At 46.7% G+C, this 15,389-nt stretch overlaps 1 pseudogene; it reads left to right on the top strand.

The window, feature by feature from the left end:
• The first annotated feature begins 891 nt into the window (after positions 1-891).
• LOC122545813 (immunoglobulin kappa light chain-like) lies at positions 892-11,841 on the top strand (annotated as a pseudogene).
• Positions 11,842-15,389: the final 3,548 nt, after the last annotated feature.

The following is a 15,389-nucleotide window of genomic DNA, read 5'->3' as shown; positions in this document are numbered from 1 at the left end:
AAGGACTCAATAACCTGGGTCAGAGATTGAAGGTAACACAGACATGGACACATAGAAACTGCTGCAGGAGTTGACCATTCGGCCCTTTGAGCCTGCTCTGTCATTCAGTATGATCATGGCTGATCCTCTATCTCAAAGCCATATTCCTGCTTTCTCCCTATTCCCTTCATGCTGTTAAAATGCACACAATTATCTCTCTCTCTTTTTTCAACATATTCAGTTCCTTATCCTCCACAGCCTTCAGTGAAGAGAATTCCACAGGTTGAACACCCTCTGTATGAAGAAATGTTTCCTCATCTCAGTCCGAAATGGTCTACCCCATATCCCTCTGAGACTGTGTCCCCTGGTTCCAGACTCCCCATCCAGGGGAAACCTCCTCCCTGCCCAGCCCTGTTAGAATTTTATACATCCATCTGAATTCGAGTGAATCCAGGCCCAGTCGAGTTCGAGAGAGAGAGGAGAGATGAGGCGAACTGTTTTCACCCAGAGGACGGTGGGAGTCTGGAACTCACTGCCTGAAAGGCTGGTTGAGTCACAAATTCTCATGACATTGGAGCAGTGTTTAGATATTCCCTTGTGTTGCTGTCGGCTCCAGGGTAATGGGCCAAGAGCTGGAGGATGGGATTAGTGTCATCAGATCGCTGTTTAACAGCACAGATACAATGGGCCAAATGGCCTCATTCACTGCTGTTCACATCAATGACTCTCTGAGACAGTGAGAAAGAGAGAGAGACGAGGAAGTGCGAAAGACTGATGTTGCTGTCTCTGCCCGATGCCATTTACATACTGAGGAACACCCAGTCAAACTCTCACAAGCTGCAGCTTTATAAAGCAGAGCCCAGTGAAGGGATAGTTTATCAGGAACCAGGCACAGGGACAGGAGCACACACCATGATTTCACACATCCAGCTGATCTGGCCCCTGGCATTCTGTGTCGCAGGTACAAATCTCTCTCCTTCCACCTTGAATCTTTAGCTGCTCTCCATTTCACTCCAATTCCACTGACTTGTGATTGAAGGGAAAATGCTGAAACCAGAGGAATGCTCAGTGTCTCCAACAATCTCTCATTTGAAAGGCTCTTTCTGTGACAGTTCTGACTTCACTGTGTTTCTCTCTGACCCCTCAGGTATCAGTGGGGACATCACCATGACCCAGTCTCCCCCGGTGCTGTCAGTAGGACTGGGCCAGACCGCAACCATCACCTGTACGGCCAGTCAAAGCATTAGCAGCTACCTTGCTTGGTACCAGCAGCGAGAAGGTCAGAAACCCTCTCTCCTGATCGACAGTGCAACAACTCGATTCACAGGAGTCTCCAATCGATTCACCGGTAGTGGATCAGGGACCAGTTTCACTCTGAAAATCAGCAACGTTCAGAATGAGGATGTTGCTGACTATTACTGTCAGCAGCATTACAGCTGGCCTTCACAGTGATACAGATCCGTACAAAAACCTCAATAACACAGCATCACCTCCTGTACTGACATATCCCAGAATAATATAAAATGTATAATACTGGACACACACAGTCCCACCACCTGAACTGACGTATCCGACAGTTAGATATAAATGAAACTGAGCAAATTACCCCATGCTGGGATTGTCACTGTCCACGACACACTCCAGTCCCTGTGGTGTCCACCGCTCACTGAAGGCCTCACGTTTCCCTCTTACATTCTATGGCCACATGTGAAGGGCAGCTGCAAGATTTAACATCGAATTTCACAACTCTCCCAAGCCCAGCTGCACACAACCCAGAGAGACAGAGACAGAGACACAAAGACACATGAATGAGGGAAAGACAGAGAGGGGCAGAAAGAGGGTGAGAGTGAATGAGAGACTGGGAGAGGTTGAGAGTGATGGGGGGAAGCAGAGATCAGAGGTTTTTGTACAGCCTTTCCACTAGCTCTCACTGTGGCTTACGTTCAGTAAAGGAACCAAGCTCAGACTGAGTAAGTTAACCTCAATCCTCCGTTATTAACCCTGTCAATACTGAAACACAATTTCTAAAATACAGTTGCTGAATTGTTGAAGGTGTTAGTGGGGAGCTGCAGTGAATGAAATGGTTAATTGAGGAGCACTGTGTCAAACAGGATGTCCAGCTGTATTTCTTCAGTTCCATTGCTCCCTTTAAAAAACAAGATATAATTCAGTTAGTTTTACTCACCGTGTGGAGGAGCTCTATCCATTTGCATCCTGTGGTCCCATTCCTGCAGCATGGAATGAAATCAGTGAGTAGCCTCCTGCCAGTCTCAGTGTGACGGACACGGGCAGAGTTTGATGTGAGCTCTGGCTCCCTGTCCCAGTCTCTGAACTCACTGACCTCAGCAGCAGCAGCAGCACAGTGAGACACCGAGCTCCCACCTCCCCCAGCTTTAACTCTGCTCAATCACACAATCACAGAATTGTTACAGTGCACAAGGAGGCCATTCTGTCCATCCTGTCTGTACTGGCTCTCTGAATGAGCAATTCACTGAGTGTCATTCTCCTGCCTTCTCCCTGTCACCCTGCACATTGTTCCTTTTCAAATAATAGTCTCATTCCCTTCGGAATGTTTCAATTGAAGCTGCCTCCACCACACTCTCAGGCAGTGCATTCCACACCTCAACCACTCACAGATTGAACATGTTGTTCCCCATCTCACTTTTGTTACTTTTCCCAATTACTTTCAATCTGCGGTCTCTCAATCTCAATCCTTTCTCAATTGGGAACATTTTCTCCCTATTTACTATGTCCAGGCTCCTCCTGGTTTTAATTCCTCGAACAAATCTCCTCTCAGCCTTCTCCAAAGAAGACAATCCCAAATTCTCCAATCAAACTTCATAACTGATGTTCCTCATCCCTGAAATGATCTTTGGGAATATTTTTTGCCATTTCTACAAAACGTCATCTCCTTCCTGAATTATTCACATTTTCTATGTCCCTCATGATTTTATAAACCTCTACAAGGTCACTCCTCAGACTCTTACGCATCAGAGTAAAAAGACTCAGCTTTTCCGGCCTTTCATTGTCATGGAGTCATACAGTGTGGAAACAGACCTTTCAGTTCAACTTGTCCATGCTAACCAGATATCCTAAACTGACCTCATCCCATTTGCCAGCATTTGGCTTACATCCCTCGAAACCCTTCCTATCCATGTAACCATCCCAATGTGTTTTAAATGCTGTAATTGTATCTGCCTCCAACACTTTCTCTGGCAGCTCGATCCATACACATCCCACCCTCTGTGTGACAAGTTACCCCTCAGGTCCCTTTTGAATCTTTTGCCTCTCACCTTAAACCTACGCCATCTTGTTTTGGACTCCCTTTCCCAAGGAAAAGACCTTGGATATGCACCCTGTCCATGCCCCTCATGGTTTTATACACATCTATAAGGCCATCCCTCAGCCTTGAATGCTGCAGGGGAAATAGCCCCAGTTTCTTCAGCCTTTCCCTTTAGCTCAAACCTTCCAATTCCTGGCCATGTCCTTGTAAATTATTTCTGCAGCTTTTTAAGTTTAACAACATCCTTCTTATCGCAGCGTGATCAGAATTGTTCACATTATTCCCAAAGTGGCCTCACCAATCTCCTATACAGCTGCACCATGATGTCCCAACTCCTGTACTCAATGCAGTGACCAATCAAGGCAAGTGTACCCAACACCTTCTTCATCAACCTGTCTACCTGTGACCCCACTGTCAAGGAATAATGCACCTGCATCTTCACCTCTAGGTCTCTGTGTTCAGCAACACTCCACAGGGCCCTCCCATGAACTGTGTAACTCCTGCCCTGGTTTGCCTTTCCAAAATGCAACGTCTCACATTTATCTAAACTGAACTCCATTTGCCACACCTCTGCCCATTGCCCCATGTGATCAAGGTCCCACTGTACCCTGAAATGATTTTCTTCACTATCTACTGTCCCACCAATTTTGATGTCATCTACAAACTTACTGAAACTCCTATATTCACATCCAAATCATTTCTTTAAATGACAAAAGCAGTGAACCCAACACCAATGCTTGTGACACACAGCTATTCACAGATCTCCAGTCTGAAAAACAACCTTTTACCACCACTCTCTGTCTCCTACATTCAATCCAATTTTTTTAACCCCAATGGCTCACTCCCCCTGGATCCCATGTGGTCTAATCTTACTAACCAGTCTATCATGTGGAACCTTGTCAAACACTTTACTAAAGTCCATATAGACAATGTTTACTGTTCTGTCTTCATCAATCTTCTTTGTCACCTCCTCAATCAAATTCAGGAGACATGAATTCCTATACATAAAACCACATTGATTATCCAAAGAATGTAAATCCTATCCCACAGAATCCACTCCAACATCTTACCCAGCACTGACATCAGGCTCACTGGTCTATAGTTCCCTGGCTTTTCCTTACAGTCTTTCTCAAATAATGGCAGAACTTTAGCCAACCTATCTGGTTCTCCAGCACCTTACCCATAGTTGTCAGTGATACACATATCTCAGCAAGGGGCCCAGCAATCTCTTCCCTAGTTTCCCACAATGTTCTGGGATACACATGATCAGGTCCTAGGGTTTATCTACCTTTATGTGTTTTAAGATCTTTTGCGTCTCCTCATTTGTGTGTGGTCTCTTTTCAAGACATCACTATTTTTCCAAATTCCCGAGTTTTCTCCCCAATAAATACTGACCTGAAATATTTGTTTGGGATCTCACCCATCTCTTGTGTCTTACCAAAATACAGCTCTCTCATTTATCTGAATTAAACTCCATCTGCCATTCCTCAGCCCACTGGCCCAGTTGGTCAAGATTCCATTGTATTATTAGCCCTTTTCACAGCCAATGATTAGATTAGATTCTCTACTGTGTGGAAACAGGCCCTTCGGCCCAACATGTCCACACCGATTCTCCGAAGAGTAACCCACCCAGACCAATTTCCCTCTCAGTAATGCATCTAACACTATGGGCAATTTAGCACAGCCAATTCACCTGACCTGCACATCTTTGGACTGTGGGAGGAAACCAGAGCACCCGGAGGAAACTCACACAGACACAGGGAGAATGTGCAAACTCCACACAGACAGTCATCCAAGGCTGGAATCGAACCTGGGACCCTGGTACTGTGAGGCTGCAGTGCTAACCACTGAGCCACCATGCTGCCCCCCTGAGTCACCACTGAGCCACCGATGCCTCCTGAAAATTCACCTGAATACACTCTCCCAACTCTGGCCCCTCTCTGCCCATTACACTGCTGCTACCCCAAACTATATTCAGAAACTAAAGACGCCCTCGCCCATTTATAACAACTCTATCACATTTGCAGGTCTCTGTAAATTCCTTGCATTTGTATTCCTCCACATCCTTCCCACTGGGTGGTGACTTATTGACTGCACTGAGGATTCTGTGGACCTTGGTGTTCCTCTCTGATATTCCCTCCTGGCTCCCACAGTCCTGCCAAGTTAGTTTAAACCCTCTCTAACAGCACGAGTAAACCACTTCACAAGAATCTAAAGCCCTCCCTCATGGATCCTCTTTCCAGCCCCACAGTCACCTGTGTTCACCTCCTGATTCTATTCTCACCTGCATGGGACACTGGGAATAATCCGGCGACTCCTATTTTGAGTTCCTGCTGCTAATTCCCTCCGAAGCTCCCGAACTTCTGACTGCAAGACCACTTTTCTCCTTTTGTCACTAGGACTGATGTGGACCACTAATGCTGCCTGTTCCCCCTCTCCCCTCAGGGTGTTCTGCAGACGGTCAGTTACATCCTTGACTATGGCACCAGGGAGACACACCATCCTGGATTCCCATCTGCAGCTGCAGAAACACCTATCGATTGCCCTCATTCTCGAATCTCCTCTCACTATCACTCTTCCAGTCTTCCTTGTGCCCCCCTGTACAGCTGAGCCTCCCGTGGTGCCATGGACTTGCCTCTGGCTGCACTCCCCAGATGAACCATCATTCTCATCAGGATTCTGAACTAAATCTTGGTTGTAGAGTGGGATGCACTCAGGGGATTTCTGTACTAGCTGCCTGGTCCTGTTGGACTGTCTGCTGCTCCCCATTCCCTCTCTCCTTGCATACTCTGAAGCTGCAGAGTGACCACATCTAGAAACGTGCTCTCCACGGAGCTCTCAGCCTCACGGACGCTCCACACTGACACCAGCTGCTGCTCAAGCTCCGAACCCTGGAGCTCCAACTGCTGTCACTGACCACACTTCATGTACTCATGGTATTCCAGGAGAGGGGACACATTCTGAAGTTCCCACATGGATGCATACTCTTTCCACTCTTGGATTATCTCTTTGCAGAGTTCTGATGACAAACAGCTATAGCAGGGCTCACAGTCCAGTGGGTTCAGTGTTCCAGGGGTTTGGGGAAACTGTCCAGAAGGCTTTAAGAAACAGGAGCAGAAATCAGCCATTCAGCCCATTGAATCTGCTCTGCCATTTGATCTTGGCAGATATGCTTCTCACCCCCATGCTACTGCCTACTCCACAGGAACTTTCCATCCCCTTGACAATCATGAACCTATCTATCTCTGTCTTAAATACACTCAGTGACTTGGCCTCCACTGCCCTCTGTAACAATGAGTTCCACAGATTCCCCATCCTCTGGCTGAAGAAATTCCTCCTCATCTCATCTCACCGTGCCGTGTGGGCGGCACGGTGGCACAGTGGTTAGCACTGTTGCCTCACAGCGCCGGAGACCCCGGTTCAATTCCCGCCTCAGGCGACTGACTGTTGGAGTTTGCACATTCTCCCCGTGTCTGTGTGGGTTTCCTCCGGGTGCTCCGGTTTCCTCCAACAGTCCAAAGATGTGCAGGTTAGGTGATTTGGCCATGCTAAATTGCCCATAGTGTTAGGTAAGGGGTAAATGTAGGGGTATGGGTGGGTTGCGCTTCGGCGGGTCGGTGTGGACTTGTTGGGCCGAAGGGCCTGTTTCCACACTGTAATCTAATCTAATCTAATTTAAAGGGTCGGCCCTTCATTCTGAGGCTGTGCCTTGGTTACCTAGTCTCTCCTGTTTTTGGAAACATCTTCTCCCCATTGACTCTATCCAGGCCTATCAGTATTCTGCAAATTTCAATAAGATCCCTCCTCATCCTTCTAAACGCCATTGAGTACAGACCCAGAGTCCTCAAACACGCCTCATATGACAAGCCCTTCATCCCCAGGATCATTCTTGTAAACCCCTTCAATGCCAGCACATTGTTTCATAGAATATGGGTCCCAAATCTGCTCACAATATTCCAAATTCAGTCTGACCAGAGCCTTATACAGCCTCAGCAGTACATCTCTGCCCTTGTATTCTAGCCATATTGAAATGAATGCTAACATTTCATTTGCCTTCCCAAGCACAAACTGGACCTGTCTGTTAACCTTAAGAGAAACCTGAATGAGGTTTGTGCTTTAGATCTCCAAAGGCTTTCCTTATTTAGAAAATACCTCCACACCCTGACTCCATTGATTCCTGAAAGATCATCACCAATGTCCCCATAATCTCCTCAGTGATCTCCTTCAGAACACACTGGTGTAGTTCATCCAGTCTGGGTGAGTTATCCACATTAAGACCTTTCAGCTTCCCCTGACAGTCTTGAAGTACTGGGACACTGCTGGTGTTTTCCATTGTGCAGACTGATGTAATGTATGGATTCAATTCCTTTTTCTTCATTTTCCTATTATTCTTTTTCCAATGTCTATTTCTGCCTCCCTCTTCATTTTTATATATCTGATGAAACTCTTGCAATCTTCTTTTATATTACTGGTTCGCTTTCCCCCACATTTCACCTTCTGTCCCCTGAATGTTTTTTTTTTGTTATCCTCCACAGGTTTTTAAAGACTTCCTAATCCTCTGGCTTCCCACTATTTTCCACCACATTGTATACCTTTTCCTTTTGCTTTTATGCTGTCCTTGACCTCCCTCATCAGCCATGGTTGCCTTGTCCTCCCCTTAGTCTGTTTCTTCTTTTTCAGGAGGAATTCCTACTCTGCTTCCTGAATTACGCCCAGAAACTCTGCTGTTTGCTGCCCCACCATCTTACCTGCTCGGCTCCCCTTCCAATCAACTCTGGTCAGCTCCTTCCTCATGTCTTTGTACTTACCTTTACTCAATTGAAATACTGATCCATCTGATTGCACCTTCTCCCTCTCAAACTACAGGGGGAATTCTAACATATTATGGTCACTTATCCAGAGGGATACTTTCATCTTCAGCTCACTAATCAAGTTTACCTCCTTACACATCACTGAATCCAAAACTGCCTGTTCCAAATGATCAACCACAAGCTGTTTCAAAAACAATCTCATAGACATTCCATGAAATCCTTTTGTTGTGATGCACTACCCAGTCCACCTATCCATTGAAGTCTGCCATAACATTTTGTATTTGGCTTTTCTGTCTCCAGTTTCAAACTTCCAGCTCAGCACTGTCTCCATAACTTGTCCTACCTGCCTATCTTCTTTTCCACCTATCCACTCCACCCTCCCACCCCGATTGTACTCAACTATTGAACTCTATGCTACTTTCTCCCCACCCCCACCCTCCTCTCACTTTTCTCTCCACCCTTCACGCTGTCTGCCTCTATTCCTGATGAAGGGCTTTTGCCCGAAACGTTGATTTTACTGCTCGTTGGATGCTACCTGAAGTGCTGCGCCAATCCAGCACCACTCTAATCGAGAATCTGGTTTCCAGCATCTGCAGTCATTGTTTTTACCCTTTTCTGTCTCCTGATTGATTTCCTTCCCCACACCCTGGTTACTGCTTGGAGACCTGAACATAACTTGCATCAGATTCTTTATTTCTTGGGTTCCTCAACTCTACCCACACAGATTCTACACCTTCTGACTGTATCACTTCTTGCTATTGATTTAAAGGCATTTCTTACGAACAAGGCAACTCTTGCCCCTCTGCTCATCTGCCTGTCCTTTTGATAGGACATGTATCCTTGGATATTTAGTTCCCAGCCTGGATCCCCTTACAGCCATGTCTCTGTGATACCCACAACATTGTACCTGCCAGTTTCAATCTGCACTACAAGCTCATTGTGCATACTGTGTGCATTAAAGTACAACTCCCTCAGTCCTGCATTGACTGCCCTCCTTCATATCATTGTCCCCTTATCTGCTGTGCTTTACGTTCGATACCTGATCCTTTCGACACTCTCTGTCCTTTTACATCTTCTAGAATCTTGAATAATCTCTCCTGAGCCCTCCTCCACTTTAACAAGTTTAAATTCCTTGGAAACTCAATTTACCTTGATTTGTGACATCATTTTTCTACCTTACTCGATTTGCTCCGTGTGTTTAGACACAAAGTCTTTAAGTTTGATCTATTATTGATTTTCCCTGCACTTTAATGATCCCTTTGATATTCAAAAATTCTGTCCCTTCCTTTTATTTTCTGGTCACAATCAATCCCATCACTAACCAGTAATCCTACCTTCTCCTTTACCCTCCATTTTCTCATTTTCCATCCAACTGAACCAAATTATTTTCTCTTTGGGTTGAGTTCAGGACGATATTTATCCTTGAACCAAAATCATGAAGAATGCTCTTTGATCTCATTGCTTCCAGTGGGATCTTGCTGTGTAGAAATTGTCTGCCCCATTCCTGAAATTGCAAAATTGACTGGTTTTCAAACAAAATGTAAATGTCTTTGGGAGAGCCTGAGGTGCTGAGGGCTTGATTGAAAAACAATTAGAGTCATGGAGATGTACAGCACAGAAACAGACTCTTCGATCTGACTTATCCATGCCGCCACAGAGACATAGAGTCATAGAGTCAGAGAGATATACACCACAGAAACAGACCCTTCTGTCCAACTTATCCGACCAGATAACCTAAATTAATCTAGTCCCATTTGTCAGCATTTAGCCCATATCCTTCTAAACCCTTCCTATTCATATACCCATCCAAATGCCTTTTAAATGTTATCATACCAGCCTCCACCACTTCCTCTGGCAGCTCATTCCAAAAATGTACCACTCTCAGTAGGAATAAGTTTTGCCTTAGTTCCCATTTAAATCGTTCTCCTGATACTTTCCACCTATGCCCTCTAGTTCTGGACTCCTTCACTCTGACCAAAATATCTTCTTGTTTCACTTGATCAATGCCCCCCATGATGTTAGAAACCTCGATATAGTCATCCTTCAGCCTCCAGCGATCCAGGGAAAATAGCCTCAGCCTATTCAGCCTCTCCCGATCGCTCCAACCCTCCAACTTGGCAACATCCTTGGAAATCTTTTCTGAACCATTTTAAGGTTCCCAGCATTTTTCCTACAGCAGGGAGGCCAGAATTCCACACAGTATTCCAAAAGGGGCCAAACTAATGTCCTGTACAGGTGCAACAGCTCCTAACTCCAATACTCAATGCATTGCCCAATAAAGGAAAGCATGCCAAATGGCTTTGACACCCCTCTACTTACCGGCAACTCCACTTTCAAGGAACTAATCTTTTTTGGGATGAACTGGGAGTCTTTCAGTTGTGCTTTTCCTAATCACCCTGTTCAGAAACAAACTTCTTTCTTTCACCCTCAACTACAAATAAGACAAAGGAGGTGATGATTCAATGGTACTATTGCTGAGTTGTTCATCCGGAGATCCAGATTAATGTTCTGGGGACCAGGGTTAGAATCCTGCCACAGCAGATGGTGGAATGTGAATTCAATTAAAAAATCTGCAATTAAGTGTCTAATGACAACCATGAAACAATTGTTGATTGTCAGAAAAAAGCCATCTGATTCCTTAATGTCCTTTAGGGAAGGAAACTGCCATCCTTACCATGTGACTCCAGACCCACAGCAATGTGGTTGACTCTAAACTGCCCTCTGGGTGATTAGGGATGGGCAATAAATGCTGATCCTGCCAGTGACACTCACATCCCAAGAAGCAATTTAAACAATGCCTGTATATTTATGGGGTTTGTTAGGTATTGGCTACAAATGTTCAAACATTTTGTCAGTGAATATTCTGAGAGTTGAAATCCCTTCAAATGGCAGAGATTAAAATTGTTTCTCTTGTCTTTCAGGCCGTGAGAACTCTCAGCCCAAGCTGACCCTGCTGCCTCCCTCCCCGGAACAGGTCAATGCCAAGGGCACTGCCACCCTGGTGTGCCTTGCCAACCACTTCTATCCTGATGAGCTGGAGGTGCAGTGGAAGAAGGATGGTGCAGTCATTTCGGACGGGGTTCAGACCAGCAACTACCTGCGAGCTTCGGACAGCACCTACAGTGTCAGCAGCCTGCTGACCCTCTCTGGGTCTGACTGGGAGTCCAACGCTCGCTTCTCCTGTGCCCTCACCCATGTAACTCTCTCCTCTCCCCTTAGCAAGAGCATCAGGAGATCAGAATGTGTGTAGAGTGTTGGAGACAGTCCACAGAGGAGACACAACTTTAAATAGAACAGGGCTGAGCTGGCAGGACAAAGGTCATTGTCAGCACGGAATTTCAACTCTCTTCCTTCTCAGGACTGGCTCAGAGACATTTCTGAGGTTCAGGGGTTAAGGCAGTTCATTAGGACACAGAGCTTTACGCTGTGTCAAACCTCATGCTGTCCCTATTCTGGGAGTGTTTGATTGGGACAGTGTTGATTTGTGATGCCAAGTAAAATCTCTTGAAGTTGCTGGAGACTGTCAGCTGTACAAAACAATGTGAACCTCAGAAGTCTCTGCTTCAGTAAACCAGATCTCCTTCCTGCTCAGCCGCCAGTTCCAATTTAAGGTTTTGTCACTGTGTAAAGGGACAGGATTCTCATGTTATTGAGAAAATCTCCACAAGTGTTTTCCTCAAGCTCCATTGTGGCTGTGAATTTGAGCAGCTTCCTCTGTCTGGGCTGTTAATTGCTGACTGTTTTCTGTCAATGTCAATCTGGAAAAGGGAATAAAGATGAAGAAGATTCAGTCTCTGACTCTGTGTGCTTTGGAGATTGACCACTCCATTCAGCCGATTGGCTGCATTTCAGCATGATATTGTCGCAATTGGCTATTCGCCTCTCAATCAATGACACATCCGTTGTAGAGGATACTGACAGCCAATCATCAATCACTTTCAAACGATCCCTTTGATCTGGAATCATTGGAGGTTACAAGATTCCAAACAGAGCTCCATTAATGACCACCTGGACCACCTCTGACACCTCCCTCCCCTTCCTGGACCTCTCCATCTCCATTAATGATGACCGGCTTGACACTGACATTTTTTACAAACCCACCGACACCGAGGATTCCACCTCTTCCCAACCTACCTCTTGCAAAAATACCATCCCATATTCCCAATTCCTCCGCCTCCGCCATATTTGCTCCCAGAAGGACCAGTTCCACCATAGAACACACCAGATGGCCTTTTCTTCAGAGACCGCAATTTCCCTTCCATGTGGTCAAAGATGTGCTCCAACGCATCTCGTCCACATCCCACCCCTCTGCCCTAAAACCCAATCCCTCCAACCGTAACAAGGACAGAACCCTCCTGGTGCTCACCTTCCACCCTACAAACCTTCACATAAACCACATCATCCAACAACATTTCTGCCACCTCCAAACGGACTCCACCACCAGGGATATATTGCCCTCCCGACCCATTCCTGCTTTCTGCAAAGACCGTTCCCTCCGTGACTACCTAGTCAGGTCCACGTCCCCCAATAACCCACCCTCCCTTCCTGGCACCCTCCCCTTCTACCGCAGGAATTGCAAAACCTGCACCCACACCTCCTCCCTCACCTCTATCTAAGGCCCCAAAGGAGCCTTACACATCCACCAATGTCATGTATTGTATCCGTTGCTCCCGATGCAGTCTCCTCTACACTGGGGAGACTGGACGCCTCCTCGCAGAGCGCTTTAGGGGACATCTCCGGGACAACCACACCAATTAACCCCACTGCCCTGCGGCCCAACATTTCAACTCCCCCTCCCACTCTGCCAAGGACATGCAGGTCCTGGGCCTCCTCCACTGTTGGTCCCTCACCACCCGACGCCTGGAGGAAGAACGCCTCATCTTCCACCTCGGAACACTTCAATCCCATGGCATCAATGTGGATTTCATCAGTTTCCTCATTTCCCCTCCCCCCACCTCACCCCACCTCCAACCTTCCAGCTCAGCACCATCCTCATGACCTGTCCTACCTACTTATCTTTCTTTCCACCTATCCACTCCACCCTTCTCTCTGACCTATCAAATCCATCCCCAACCCCATTCACCTATTGTACTCTATGCTACTTTCTCTCCACCTCCTCTCATTTATCTCTCCACTCTGCAGGCATCCTGCCTCTATTCCTGATGAAGCGCTTTTGCCCAAAACGTTGATTTTCCTGCTCCTTGGATGCTGCCTAACCTGCTGTGCTTTTCCAGCACCACTCTGATCTAGACTCTGGTTTCTAGCATCTGCAGTCCTTGTTTTTACCTACAGCCAGAAAGTTGTGAGGACTCCATAATTACAATCTTAGGCATTCCCTCTTCACTCTGTGGTCCAGGCTCAGGTGCTGGGATTGCACTCTGCACTCTTTGCTGCATGCTGTGTTGTACCTGAAGTGATCTTAGGTCAATCACTGACACTGCAGGCTGCGTGTCCCTCTGAGTGCAGGTGTATTACATAATGCTGGAGGAGAAAGTGAGGTCTGCAGATGCTGGAGATCAGAGCTGAAAATGTGTTGCTGGAAAAGCGCAGCAGGTCAGGCAGCATCCAGGGAACAGGAGAATCGACGTTTCGGACATAAGCCCTTCTTCAGGAATGAAGAAAGTTTGTCCAGTAGGCTAAGATAAAAGGTAGGGAGGAGGGACTTGGGGGAGGGGCATCGGAAATGTGATAGGTGGAAAGAGGTCAAGGTGAGGGTGATAGGTCAGACTGAGGTGGGGGCGGAGAGGTCGGGAAGAAGATTGCAGGTTAGGAAGGCGGTGCTGAATTCGATGGATTTGACTGAGACAGGGTGGGGGGAGGGGAAATGAGGAAACTGGTGAAATCCGAGTTCATCCCTTGTGGTTGGAGGGTTCCTACATAATGCTGCCTGTAGGTGTCGCTCTGAGTGTGGCAGTGTTATTCACTCTGAGTGTGGAGAGACACCTACAGGCAGCATTGAGTGTGAGCATGTTACTCAGTGCTGCCTGACTCTCTGAGTGTGTGTTTCTCAGTGTTATCTGTAGGTGTATGTGTGTGTGTTATTCTGCAATGGCTGTAGGCAGTGGAATGATTTGGAGATGCCGGTGTTGGACTGGGGCGTACAAAGTTAAAAATCTCACAACACCAGGTTATAGTCTAACAGGTTTAATTGGAAGCACACTAGCTTTCGGAGCGCTGCTCCTTCATCAAGAGGGTGCCCTCCCAACCACCTGATGAAGGAGCGGCGCTCCGAAAGCTAGTGTACTTCCAATTAAACCTGTTAGACTATAACCTGGTGTTGTGTGATTTTTAACTTCGTATCTCAATGAATGGGAATGGGCCAAAGGGCCTTTTCTGTGCTGTATCAATCTATGCTCCATGCTGAGAGGGCAGTGCAGGTTAATGGTGACTAGGTTAGACAGTTCCAAGATGGCAAACTCATCATCAAGGGTCAGAGGAATTGGCTCAAGCTTCAGTGAAGTCCCACGTAAGTGCTTGGGAGGAGGGTCAAGGCTAATGGAGGCAAAGTCAATGGAGACTGAGTGAGGGCGCAGGGTGCTGACTGGAATCTCAAGGGGTTGCAGTGAGGCATGTGGGGACAAGCGGGGAGTGTGTAGGGAGGGAGTGCACTTCCAGTTGAAATGCGACCTTTGCCAGCAGCAGCATGACCTTCAGCACCAGGGGGTGTCCCTGTCTGTGTCAGGCTCACTGGCTGCTCTCTGTGTGATTCCACACAGCCACCCATGTGGTCATCATGCAAGGTCTTGATCTTGGCTACACTACTGTCTACACCACCATCTGCAATTACTGTCTGGACCTTCTGTCTACAACACCATCTGCTCCCACCATCTGGACCCTCGGTCTGCACCACCGTCTGTACCCACTGTCTGCACCCAGTGTCCACAGCCACTGTCTGGTCCCTCTGTTTGCACCCACCATCTACACCCACTGTCTACACCGCTGTCTGCACCCTCCATCGACACCTCCCATCTTTCTGCTGTTGTAAGATTGTATCCAATGATTCCATTAAGATTACTGCACCCGAAGCCTGAATTTTCGAACCAGCAATGATTGTCTTCTAACCCTGACCTACAAAGTCCGTGTTCCATGTAATGGAAAATTAACAAAATTAACATTTACTCTGAAATCTGAAAGACAGTGCTTGACTTAAATCAAAACTTTCTGACACTTTGCTGGAGTCTGCTGTCGAGGGACAGCTTGTCTCTGCGCAACTTTGTAAACATTCAACAAGAGAAAAATATAAGAACAGTATGTCCACAACAAGGGAATGAAAAGAATAACAACTCAAATCTTCACAGTCTTTGTCCTTGAGAGTG

Source organism: Chiloscyllium plagiosum, unplaced genomic scaffold, assembly GCF_037043375.1.
Source record: "Chiloscyllium plagiosum isolate Xiang-an unplaced genomic scaffold, Cpla_swu_hap1 HiC_scaffold_9, whole genome shotgun sequence".
NCBI classification, from domain to species: domain Eukaryota; kingdom Metazoa; phylum Chordata; class Chondrichthyes; order Orectolobiformes; family Hemiscylliidae; genus Chiloscyllium; species Chiloscyllium plagiosum.
This window is presented reverse-complemented; position numbering and strand designations above follow the sequence as displayed.